The 13,156-nt window shown below is 41.0% G+C and overlaps 1 protein-coding gene across 4 annotated transcripts in view; it reads right to left on the bottom strand.

The window, feature by feature from the left end:
- The window catches only part of GATB (glutamyl-tRNA amidotransferase subunit B), a 101,264-nt gene extending 98,409 nt beyond the window's left edge, over window positions 1-2,855 (bottom strand). For 3 of the 4 annotated variants that reach the window (XM_021101520.1, XM_021101521.1, XM_013989323.2), the window contains exon 1: window positions 2,517-2,855. The gene's annotated coding sequence lies outside the window, so the exon portion shown is untranslated. The remainder of the gene's footprint in view (window positions 1-2,516) is intronic. The other variant, XM_021101518.1, reaches the window with a different exon arrangement.

Below are 13,156 nucleotides of genomic sequence, written 5' to 3'. Positions count from 1 at the left end.
CTGCCCCTTCCCACCTATACCATCCTCAGGACTACGTTAGAGGTTGCCAAGCTGAGCTAGGACTCCATGCCAGGGTTGGCCACATAATTTATGGGGTCTAGTGCAAAAATAAAATGCAGAATCCATTGTTCAAACATTGTTAAGAACTTCCAGATGGCAACAGCGGAGTGCTAAGCCAAGCATGAGAGCCTTCTAAGCACAGATCCTTATACTGTACGAGCTGCATGCCCATGAAGCCAGGCCTGTATGTTCAAATACACATACACACACATACACGGTTTATTGGGTCCTGGAGGAAGGGAATATCTGACTCAAGACCAATCGGAGCACTTTCCTGTCTTGTTTTTTTCTATACATATACTGGAACTAAGAAGTTTGTCCCACTTAGGTAAGACCAAGGACCTAATGGAAGTCTTGTTTCCAGTCACGAAAAGACAGGCTTCAACGCGGTGAACACACGTCCCTCCATTCTATCTCAGACACATGCAGGGGAATTTTGTGTGTATGCACTCAAATGTCATCCCAGGTCCCCATAGCCTGCTAGTGTCCCTGCATCTCCACTAGCCCTGAGCATCAAGAGGCTGGATCAGATGCCCTCTTGAGCATTTTCCAGAGCTGTAATTCCATGGGTCTGTCATCAGATTTTATAAGATGCACCTCACGTATAAACCTGATGTGTAGAAATACAGAAGAGTGTGTGATCACTCATTTTTCTCAGCCAAGATTATTAAAAGAACAGTCATTTGCTTAGATCTTGATGGGAGAGTGACCACTGAGATTAAAAAAAAACAAAACACAAAAACCTATCCCTTTAAGGCTGGACCACAGCCAAGGCAATTTTTCAGCAAGGTGCCTGAGCACTTCTCCAGGGGAAAATCACAAGCAAAGATGACCTCATACCCCAGGGAACCTCTGTCTCCACGTTTCATTCCCTTTCTCCTTTTCCCAGTAGTACTACTCAAGAGAATTTTCTCAAAAAAGATTCACAAAACACTAGTGAATGAATAATTGGCATTCTTCTGGGAGTTAGTTTTAAGGGGCAACTTCAGGGGCAGACACAGTCATTTTCCATGGACTGGGTCTGAGCTTTGGTGTTTTCTGAGGTTTTTTTCCTATCACCATATTCATTGGACTTATCAAGGAAATAAATAAGGATCAGATTAAATGAAGGCTGTAAATGAGGTTTAAATTGAACGGGTAGTTACTTCCCAAACACACACACACAGAAACTTACGGAAAGCTCAGCTGACTTGTTGTGCTAACACACACACACACACACACACACACACACACACACACACACACACACACACACACACACACACACAGGAATTTCTGTTGCAGCTCAGCGGTACTAAACCCAACTAGTATCCATGAGGATGTGGGTTGAATCCCTGGCCTCGCTCAGTGGGTTGAGGATCTGGCGTTGCCTTGAGCTGTGGTGTAGGTCACAGATGTGGCTTGGATCCTGCATTGCTGTGGCTGTGGTGCAGGCTGGCAGCTGTAGCGTAGCTCCAATTTGATCCCTAGCCTGGGAACTTCCATAAGCCACATGTGCAACCCTAATAAGACAGACAGACAGACAGACAGACAGATAGACAGAAAGAAGGGAATCTGTCCCAATGAGAAATAAGTAATTCCTCCCATATACCTGATATGTAGGGTCCTACATTCAGAACAGCTTGTTGGAGAAGAACATTTAAGCAAGTTTTTATTCCTAGGAAGACTTTTGTTTTAAGCCACCTCACTGTAAATGTCTAGCTGAAGATGCTGGCTCCTAGCACGGTGACAGCACATTTTCACAGCATATACTAAGACCCACCAGACCTCTTTTTTCCTAATCCTAGCTGGGTTATTATCCAGAGCCCTGCTTCTGTGCATCGCCTCAGAGGTGAGAAATTGATATGTGTCATAATGATGACTTGCTCTTCCATTAATATTTTCAGTTCTTTCAACTGGATACAATTGAGTTTTTATCTCCTAAGTAAAAACAGAATAAAGCTAAAGTGAGAGCCATAGGACTGGGTGTGAACCTAAGCCTGCAAGGACCGTCCCTAAAGGAAGGCTCTTCTACAAATGTCTAGAAGATTATGTCCATATGTCTTTCTGGAACTTTTGCCAAGATCGTCACAGGATCAAAATTACTTCTTCATGGCCATTATGCGGTGTCACATCTTACAGAGCCAAAGGGATAAATTCCAGACATGCAGAAGACACATCCCTTCAGCCTCTCTCAGGCAGGCTGTCAACTCAACAGCATTCATGCACAAATCAGAAAGGGCAGCCAAAGCCTGAAGACTTCCTGCTAACCTCTCCCTCTCTGCCTTTCTAATGCAGTGGAGTGAAAAACCTACAGCCAGACCTTTGTCCACCACACCGCCTTCTCCCCCTCGGGGCTCCAGGCTAGAAAAAACAAGGCAAGAGAGAGAGAGAGTAGGAAGTGAGGGAAGAAATTTTGTCAGGCTGAGTAGGAGAAAGAAGGTGTATATTCAAGAACTTTCTAGAAAAGGACCTACCACAAAAGTTGTGACTGGCCCCACTCGTCCTTTAACTGGCCAGAGCAGCTTTCTCCCGACGGCACCTCCTTCTCAATGCTCTTTCTCTTCCTCCCTGCGGTCTGTCTTCCACAGCCGAATGCTTCAGAGTGTTTTTGCTCTTAGAAACAGTATGATTCCTGTCAAACCACAGCTTAAACTTTTCAGAAAAGCTCTTGAGCTTTCATTTCTGTAACCAAGATCAGCAATCTGTCATGTACAGAGGCATTTCCAACTGACTGCTGGAAATCTTCACCTGCCTTCCCTGCCAGCCCCTGGAAATCAACACCCCCAGGATCTCAGCATCTTCCCTCCTGAATGTAATGTACCAGCCCTGGATTTTTTTTTTTTCCCCTGTTAATAAGAAACCATCCTCTCAGTCAGTCTGGTTACAAACACTGATGTCGTAAGTGGACTTTGCCTCTCTTGGGCCATCACAGGCACTGGGTGATCACCCAGTTTCTGGCATGAGATGATATCTCCATAGAAAAATAAGCAGAGGGATGGGAGAGGATATCAAGAGCAGTTTTGGACATGAGTTTGAGGTGTCAGGGATGCATGCAGGGCTGGTGGAAAACCCCAGTCTGAGCCCCAAGAAGTCTAGACTAGAAATAGAAATTAGGAGTCATAAGGAGATAAGAGGGGATAAAGACCATGAGAGTGGTGGAGTACCTGGGGAGGGGGGGCATATAGTGTGATTTAAAAGTTTAAAAGTTTGTACGGAGTTCCCATTGTGGCGCAGTGGTTAACAAATCCAACTAGGAACCATGAGGTTTCGGGTTCGATCCCTGGCCTTGCTCAGTGGGTTAAGGATCCGGCCTTGCTGTGAGCTGTGCTGTAGGTCGCAGACATGGCTCAGATCCTGCGTTGCTGTGCTATGGCATAGGCTGGTAGCTACAGCTCCGAATCGACCCCTAGCCTGGGAAGCTCCATATGCCAAGGGAGCAGCCCTAGAAAAGGCAAAAAGAAAAAAATAAAAATAAAATAAAAGTTTAAAAGTTTGTAAAACATCTGTGTATATGTATGTGTGTATATGGGTGTATATATATAGTCCTGAAGATCAACATGAGGTTTCTGGACAAGAGGTAGAATTATAAGAGCTGTATGACTATTACATCCGACTGTCCCTTTTCAGAGCAGTGTGATACAGCCAACTGTCACACTGAATATGCAAAAGCATTTTTGCTTTGTAGACGAGGATTCCCTACTATGTATCTGGGAACCAGCTGCACAGATTTTCTCATGCATTTTCCTCTGGACATTTTATACTTCTTGATTTTACATCTAGTCCTCTGATACATTTTGAGTTGATTTTTGTGTAAAGTATGGATCACAGGTCTTTTTTTTTTTTTGATGGATATTCAATTGTTCCGGTACTGTTGAAGAAAAGACCATTATTTCTCTACTGAACTGCCTTTGCACTATTATTTTTTAAAAACCTGTACTTTAATAATAATAATAACAATAATAATAATGAAAAAAACCCAATTGTTCATGGATATGAAGTTCTATTTCTGGACTATTTTGTTCCATTGATTTATATGGTTATCTTGACACCTGTACCACACTGTGTTGATTATTATAGCTTTAGAATACATCTTGACAGTGGGAAAATAAAAAAAAAATTATAAAAATAAAAAAATAGAATACATCTTGAAATTGGTTAGTGTTCTCCAATTTTGTTCTTTTTCAGAGTTGTTCTGATTCTTCTAAGTTCTTTGTATTTCCATATAAATTTTAGAATCACTTTGTCAATCTTCACCAAAAAAGTTGCTGGGACTTTGAGATTGCGCTGAATCTGTCAATTAAGTTGGAGAGAGCTAACATTTAATAATTACTGAGTTTCGTTTATTTGGTGCTTTAATTTCTCTCAGCAATGTTTTATAGTTTTCAGTACATATGTCTGGCAGGATTTTGTCAGATTTCTCCCTAAGTATGTTATATTTGGTGTGATTATAAATTGTACTGTTTTTAATTTTTAATTTCTTTTTAAAGTATAAATTTTCCAATTTTTATTGAAAGGTGATTGACTTACAATATTAATTTCAGATGTATAAACAGTGGTTCAGTATTTTTATGTATTACAAAATGATCATGATAAATCTAATTACCACCCATTACCACACAAAGTTAATAATATTATTGACTATATTTCCTAGGTTGTACATTATATCCCTGTGACTTATTTACCTTGTAAATGGAAGTTTGTATTTCTTAATCTCCCTTACCTATCTCCCTCATCCCTCAACCTCTTCCACACTGGCAATCATCAGTTTGTTCTCTGTATCTATGATTCTGTTTGTTTTATTTGTTTTGCTTTTTTTAGATTCCGCATGTAAATGCAACCATATGGTGTTTGTTTTTCACTTAGCATAATACCCTCTAGGTCCATCCATGTTGTCACAAATGGTAAGAGTTTATTCTTCTTTTATGACTAATATTCCATCTTCTTTATCCATTCATCTATCAATGGAACTTAGGTTGCTTCTTCATTTTACGGCTGATGTAAACACTGCTACAATGAACATAGGGGTGCATATATCTTTTGGAATTAGTGTTTTTGTTTTCTTCAGAAAAATACCCAAAAGTGGAATTCCTGGATCATAGGGTAGTTCTATTTTTTAATTTTTTGAGGAACCTTTATACTGTTTTCCAGAGAGTCTGTACCAATGAACATTCCTATCAAAACTGCATGAGGGTTTTCTTTGTTCTACATTCTTGTCAACACTTGTCATTTGTTGTCTTCTAGAAAATAGCCATTCTGACAGGTGTGAGGTGATATTGTGGTTTTGATTTGCATTTCCCTGATGTGTTGAATATCTTTTTATGTGTCTATTGGTCATCTGTATGTCTTCTTTGGAAAAATGTCTATGCACTTACTCTGTCCTCTGTCTTCCATTTCCTCTGTCTCTGCTTTTAATCAGGTTTTTTTTGTTTCTTTGTTTTTTGATGTTGTGAGTTCAGTGTACCTTAACTCCTTTATGAATATACTGTTAACAATATCTTCTCCCAGGAGTTCCCGTCGTGGCTCAGTGATTAATGAATCTGACTAGGAACCATGAGGTTGTGGGTTCAATCCCCGGCCTTGTTCAGTGGGTTAAGGATCCGGTGTTGCCATGAGCTGTGGTATAGGTTGCAGACGTGGCTCAGATCCTGCGTTGCTGTGGCTCTGGCGTAGCCTGGTGGCTACAGCTCTGATTCGACCCCTAGCCTGGGAATCTCCATATGCGGCAGGAGCGGCCCAGGAAAATGGCAAAAAGACAAAAGACAAACAAACCAACAAACAAAAAACAGCTATCTTCTCCCATTTAGTAGGCTGCCTTTTCATTTTGTTGACAGTTTTCTTCATTGTACAAAAGTGTTTTAGTTTGATGTAGTCCCATTTATTTTTGCTCTTGTTTCCCTGTCATATTCAAAAAATATTGCTAAGACCGATGCCAATAGTGTATTGTTTATGCTTTATGGTTTCAGGACTTATATTTATGTCTTTAATCCATTTTGAATTTACTTTTGTATATGGTGAGAGAATGTAGTCTATTTGATTCTTTTGCATGCAGTTGTCCAGTTTTCCTAACACCATTTATTGAAGAGAATGTCTTTTCCCCTTGTGCAGTCTTGCCTTTGTTTTAGATTAACTCATCATAAAAGTGTGGGTTCATTTCTGGGTTCTATTTTCTGTTCCATTGATCTGTGTGTCTGTTTTTGTGCAAGAATTGGCCTATTTTGTTTACTGTAGCTTTGTAGCATAGTTTGAAATAAGGGAGCCTGTTACCTCCAGCTCTTTTCTTCTTTCTCAAAATTACTTTGGGTATTCAGGGTCCTTTGCATTTGCATACAAATTTTAGAATTACTTGTTCTGGTTCTGTAAAAAATGTCATTGGTATTTTGAAAAGGATTGTATTAAATGTGTAGATTGCCTTGAATTGTATGGTTATTTTAACAACATTCATTCTTCTGTTATTCATGATCTCAGAGAAAATGCTTTCAGCTTTTCATCAATGAGTATAATGTTAGCTGAAGTTTTGTCATGTATGGCCTTTATTATTATTATTATTTGCTTTTTAAGGCTGCATCTGCGGCACAAGGAGGTTCCCAGGCTGGGGGTCAAATCGGAGCTGTAGCTGTCAGCCTACACTAGAGCCACAGCAACTCAGGAGCCAATCCACGTCTGCAATCTACACCACAGCACATAGCAACGCCAGATCCTTAACCCACTGAACAAAGCCAGGGATTGAACCTGCATTCTCATGGATGCTAGTCAGATCAACTACTGAGCCATCACAGGGAACTCCTGGCCTTTATTATTTTGTACATAGCCATGTCTTTTTTCCCCTCCAGGTGATTTTAACATTTTCTTTTTATCATTGGCTTTGAGCAGTGTTATTGGATGTGATTTGTGCTTGAGACTTGTTTGCTTCTTAGATCTGTGAATATACAAATTTCACCAGATATAGAAAATGTTCACGCATTATTTTTTCAAATATTTTTTTTCATCCACCCCTTTCTTCTCCTGTCCTCTTCTTCAGGGACTCCAATTTCATAGATATTAGGTATCTTAAATATATCTCACAGCTTACTAAGGGTCTTTTCATTTTTAAAATTTTGTTTTTCCTCTGTGCAATTTTATTTAGTTTATATTACCATTTCTCCAAATCAGGAAACTTTTTATCCCCTGAATCTGTTAAAAGTTCCACCCAGTGTATTTTCATTTATTCATTTATTTATTTTTATTTTTTTGTCATTTTGCCATTTTCTTGGGCCACTCCCATGGCATATGGAGGTTCCCAGGCTAGGGGTCGATTTGGAGCTGTAGCTACCAGCCTACGCCAGAGCCACAAAAACGCAGGATCTGAGCCATGTCTGCGACCTACACCACAGCTCACAGCAAGGCCGGATCCTTAACCCACTGAGCAAGGCCAGGGATCGAACCCGCAACCCCATGGTTCCTAGTTGGATTCGTTAATCACTGAGCCACGACGGGAACTCCTTTCCAGTGTATTTTTAAAAAAAATCTCAGACATGCCCTTGGCAATAAGGTCTGTGAAGGAAGGAGCATCATTCTTCAGGTGGACATTCAGGGTCCTAAAGAACTTTTGCAAAGTAAATATTCAGCAATTCTTTTCTTCATGCATTTGCTGACTGTCCCTTCTTTCATTTTAATTTTTATCCAAGGTACACAAACATAGTTTAATAAGCCAGATACATACTTAAATTATATGGGTTACTTAGAATTAATTTCAGTTGCATTTAACAGAAACCCCCCAAATAACAGTGTCTTAAACATATAAGGCTTTTTTTTTTTTTCTCGTCTTTTTAGGGCCACACCCATGGCACATAGAAGTTCCCAGGCTAGGGGTTGAATTGGAGCTGCAGCTGCTGGCCTATGCCACAGCCACCAGCCTATGCCACAGCCACAGCAATGCCAGATCCGAGCTGCATCTGTGACCTACACCACAGCTCACGGCAATACCAGATCTTTAACCCACTGAGCAGGGGCAGGGATTGAATCCGCATCCTCATGGGTACTAGTTGGGTTCCTTACCACTGAGCCACAACAGGAACTACTATAAAGCTTATTCTTTATAGTGAAAGCTGATTCGTGCTACGTAGTTCAGGGCTTGTTTGGCAGTTCCTGATGTTACCAGAAACAAGCTCCTTCCAGTTTTCTACTTCTCTGAGCTTAGTCACAATAAGCTCCAGCCATTTTTATGCTTGCATTCCAGGAAGCAGAAAGGAAAAAGGAGAAGGACAAAAGCTGTCATCCCAACAACTTCTGCTTACATGTCCCTGGCCAGAATGAAGTACACATTGCCACATCTGGTTGCAAGGGTAATGGAGAAGCCCGGTATTTTATCTTGGCTTACTGCTCTCCTGAATAAAACTGAGATCCTATTACCAAGGAAAAAGCGAAGAATAGTCAACAACATTCCTTCCATAGTTTCGAGGAAGAACTTATAGCCTCTAGGCCATCTTCCTTCTCATTCTGATTACCATTTCCTAGAGGCAACTGTTTTCAACTCTTTGTTCTGTTTCTCCTAATATTTATCTTTGTTTTCAGATAAAAACAACACTGTGCTGCTCATCATTTTTTTGTTTTACATAGTTACTATTTATTTTACTATGGAAAACGAGTTTACTTCTCCTACACTCTTAAGCCTATGCCACTCCCAGTTCTCTCGACTCGTTCTTCCAATACAATTATGTCATAATTTTATTAACTCAGTACTCAATATTTATATTATTATGACTGTTAATATTCAAACCTGGGTATGCTGTATACTGTAGTTACATATTTAAACATTTAAAAAAATGTTACTGAAATATTTTTCCTTTGCTTAGTCTTATATTCCCCTCATTTATCCCTGGTGTATGATCTTTTTATGTGTTGTTGGATTCGGTTCACTAAAATTTTGTGGAGAATTTCTGCATCTATATTCATTAAAGATATTGGCCTGTACTTTTCTTTTTTGGTGGTATCTGTGTCTAATTTATTTCTAAGCTTTTATGTGTAAATTGCTTCTCAGTACAGCCAAACATCTATTTGCCTATCAGTTTCATCTTTGTTTTAGAGACATGCTTCTGGAACCTTCTGTTCCCTGTTGTTCCAATCTGGGCTTGTTCCTCTCCGCTCCTGATATACAACTTTCTTCCTGAATAATCCTGGGGATTCTCTTCACTTTGTGAATCTGTTGGATCTATTATTTCCTTGTTCCCATCCTATGTCTTCTTTCTTGGCTCATTTCCTTGTTTTGGTAAGACATATTTTCTGGTAGCTTCTTGAGAAGGGACCCACCGGCAGTAAATATTTTTCAGAAGCACATTTGACAGCATCTTTGTTTTAACCCCATATTTGCTTGATATTTTGAATGGGCTTACGATTCTAGTTAGAAATAATTTACCCCGGAAATTTTTTTTTCTTTTCCCGCTAGACTTTTTTTTTTTTTTTGCTTTGCTTTTGCTTTTTTAGGGCCACACCCATGGCATATGGAGGTTCCCAGGCTAGGGGCTGAATTGGAGCTACAGCTGCCAGCCTACACCACAGCCACAGAAACAGCAACATCAGACCCAAGCTGCGTCTGCAAACTACACCACAGCTCAGGGCATCACCAGATCCTTAACCCACTGGGCGAAGCCAGGGATCAAACCCACAACCTCACAGTTCCAAGTCGGATTTGTTTCCACTGCGCCATGAAGGGAACTCCCCGCTAGACTTTTTAAAGTCACGATTCTTTCTATTCTAGTTTTCAATGCTGCTATGGAGAAGTGCTATGCCATTTGCTTCTCAGTCTTTTTATGTCCCCTGTTTTTTTCCTCTGGATGCTTTTTGGGCCTTCTCTTTATCCCTAGAGTTCTTGAAATTTTATAACATTGTCTCTATTTTATAGAGGTCTTTCTTCCTCTCTTGAGCTGGGCTGTCTCAATCTGAAAATCTTTATCTTTCAGTTCTGCATAATACTTTTACATTATTTTCCTGGTAACTCCCCTCTATCTGTTCTTTCTTCCCAGGCCTCCTGTTTAGATGTTGGGTCTCCTAAATTGATTATCTGCTTTCATAATACCTTTGTTATTGCTTATGGTCTGTTTAGGTATCTTCCGTCATTTTTTTATAACTTCAAGAAGAAGTTATGGTGAATACAAGTGTTCAGTTCTCTGCATTTAACTGGAACCCTCTGCTTTCTTGTCTTTTTTTTTTTTTCTTTTTTCTTCTTAGGGTTGCACCTTTGGTATTTAGAAGTTCCCAGGCTAGAGGTCAAATCTGAGCTGTAGCTGCCGGCCTACACCACAGCCCCAGCAATGCCAGATCCAAGCTGCATCTGCAACCTACTCCACAGTTCACGACAATGCCAGATCCTTAACCCTCTGAGTGAGGCCAAGGATGGAACCCGCATCCTCATGGGTACTAGTTGGGTTCTTAACCCACTGAGCCTCAGTGGGAACTCCTCTTTTCTGTCATTTTTATTGGAGGTAGGGATGCTACTATAGAAATCCATATGGTCTCTCTGAGATGGGAGCAAGATTTCCTGTTGTTGTGCTGTTCTCCCACCTATGAAACTTTGCTTCAGGATGTTTACACGAAGTAGAAGCAACGGCATGTAAAGCAAAGGAGGGGAGCACTAGGTGCAAGGCCCCCTAACCCCGGGGCATGTTATTTACTATCTCATTAGGTTTATTGATTACAGAAATGAGGGGCGATAATGCCTGCCTATTGGGGTGTTATGAAGATCAAATAAGGGCACGTAAGGGAACATTATCGCAGAGGTAGATAGTGATATATTAGTGTGAAAGATCATGACTCTCAGAAAGGAACACAGGACCGCCTAATGAACACTTAATTAAACCTTGTTGTTGCTATTTTTGACCAGTGAAAACTAAATAAAGCAGGAATAGAAAAATCAAGACTCGGGTAAGACACACTGTTCAAGGTCAGTGGAAAGGAAGGTCACAGAGGAAGCTCTGAGCAGTGGATGGAGCAGAGGCCTGACAGACAGACAGACAGACAGGGTCCGCACCCTGATTTCAGAACTTTTTGAGCCATCCAGTGTCGTTGTCGGCAAAATGAGGAAAAGAATGCCTACCTTGCAGGGATGCTGTATGAAACAGATGTACAGAGATAAAAATAAAGTCTCTGGCATTCAAAAAATGGTAGCAATTTTCAGCAGTTAGGAGTTTGCTGGTTCTGGAGTCAGGCTGTCTGGATTCTGTCACCTCTTACTATTTATGATTTGTGTGACCTGGGGAAAATTACTCAAGCTCTCTGGGCCTGTCTGCTCATCTGTAAGATGGGATAGTAACAGTAGCCATCTCTAGGGTGGTGATGAATAGCGAATAAGTTAGTCAATAGAAAGTGTCTAGAGTGGAGCCCTGGACATAACCATTGTTCAATGAACCTTAGCTACTACGGTTGTTATTAGCTACTAAACAACAAAGCAACTGTTTCACCCATGCATTATCACTTGAGTCCAAATAAAGTCACAGACGTAATTTAATTTCTGTGCTAAAATAAATATGCACATAATAAACAGAGATGACTTGTCTTGGCACAAGTGGCTCATTATCTAAAGGGCTTCTAGTCCTATGTCCCTGGTCCCTCAGGTCCTGAAGCCAGGGGTGGTCGCAGTGAGAACATGTGAAGACATTCTGATGTTAGGGCCCTGGGCCAAGTCCTCCTGATTCTGTCCTGAAAAGCAGAAGGCTGACACTGTGACCCAGCAAGGGGAAGAGGTATGAATTACCTCCTAGCCAGTCTTCCTGTCTTCAGGGGCATCCCTGAATAGCTTCAGATGTCATGGACCTTCCATGTGATGCAAAACCTGAGACCCTAGAGAAATGACTGAACTTTGCCCTCCTGACTTTCAAAGATTCCAACCCTAGTTCCCTTTCTCAACCAATGGCTGGATTGACGGTGGAGACCTCCCTCACCACTCATCGGTCCTGACTTTACCCCAGCTTGCCTTTGACTCTAAGCTGCCTCTGCCCTGGGACTGCCAGCTTCATGCTCTGGCATGGCTCCAAATTATAAGGATGGCAGCAGCACCCAAGTCTTCAATGAATATTTGATGATTAAGTTATCAGGGGGGCAATAGAGTGAATATGTCTATGTTCATATCACAGCACATAGATGATGTGAAAATGTGTATGTTCATATTATAGCACATGTATGAAATATGAAGGTAATAAATTGCTCATATTTTTAAAAGGTAACATCCAGTGTTTGCTGCCCTCCACTAGACTCCCATACTTGGGTTCTAGTGGTTTGGTGTTTGTCTCCTCTAAAAGACTGAACCAGAGTTCCCACTGTGGCTCAGTGAGTTAAGAACCTGACATAATGTCTGTAAGGACACAGGCCTTGCTCAGTGGGTTAAGGATCTGGCAATGCTGCAAGCTATGTCGTAGGCCACAGATGTGGCTCAGATCCAGTGTTTCCCTGGCTGTGGCTCCACTCAACCCCTCAGCCGCAGCTCCCATTTGACCCCTAGCCTGGGAACTTCCATGTGCCACAGGTGTGGTGATAAAATAAAATAAAATAAAGATAAAAGACTGAACCTCTCAAAGGCAAGGGTCCTACTCATCTCTAACATCTGAGGAATGGATCAATGAATGAAGCTATATACTCAACAAATATTTGCTGAGCTCCAAGAAATGATCTGGAGACCCAGTAGTGCTCAAGGCAGATGAGGTCTGAGATTTCATGGGGCTTACATTTTGTAGGAGGAGATAACCCATCAATGAGTAAATGGATACGGTAATCTCAGAGAGGGAATGCAACAAACCCCTCATAAATTCCATCAGTGCAAATTTCTTTTTAAAAAAATTTTTTTATTTTTTGGTCTTTTTTTTAGGGCCATGTCTGCAGCATATGGAGGTTCCCAGGCTAGGAGTTGATTTGGAGTTGCAGCTGCTGGCCTATGCCACAGCCACAGCAACATGGGATCCTTAACCCACTGAGCGAGGACAGGGATCGAACCCATGTCCTCATGGATACTAATCGGGTATGTTAAGTATGGAGCCATGATGGGAACTCTCATCAGTGCAAATGTCTTTGGCATTTTTCTTATGTGTAATTTGGTCCTGAGTGCCTTCTTGGTGCAACAGATCTTTACAGAGGGAAGAAGTACAGACTG

Source organism: Sus scrofa, chromosome 8 (assembly GCF_000003025.6).
Source record: "Sus scrofa isolate TJ Tabasco breed Duroc chromosome 8, Sscrofa11.1, whole genome shotgun sequence".
Classification (NCBI taxonomy): domain Eukaryota; kingdom Metazoa; phylum Chordata; class Mammalia; order Artiodactyla; family Suidae; genus Sus; species Sus scrofa.
The sequence above is the reverse complement of the archived record's forward strand: the minus strand, read 5'-3'. Positions and strand labels throughout refer to the sequence as shown.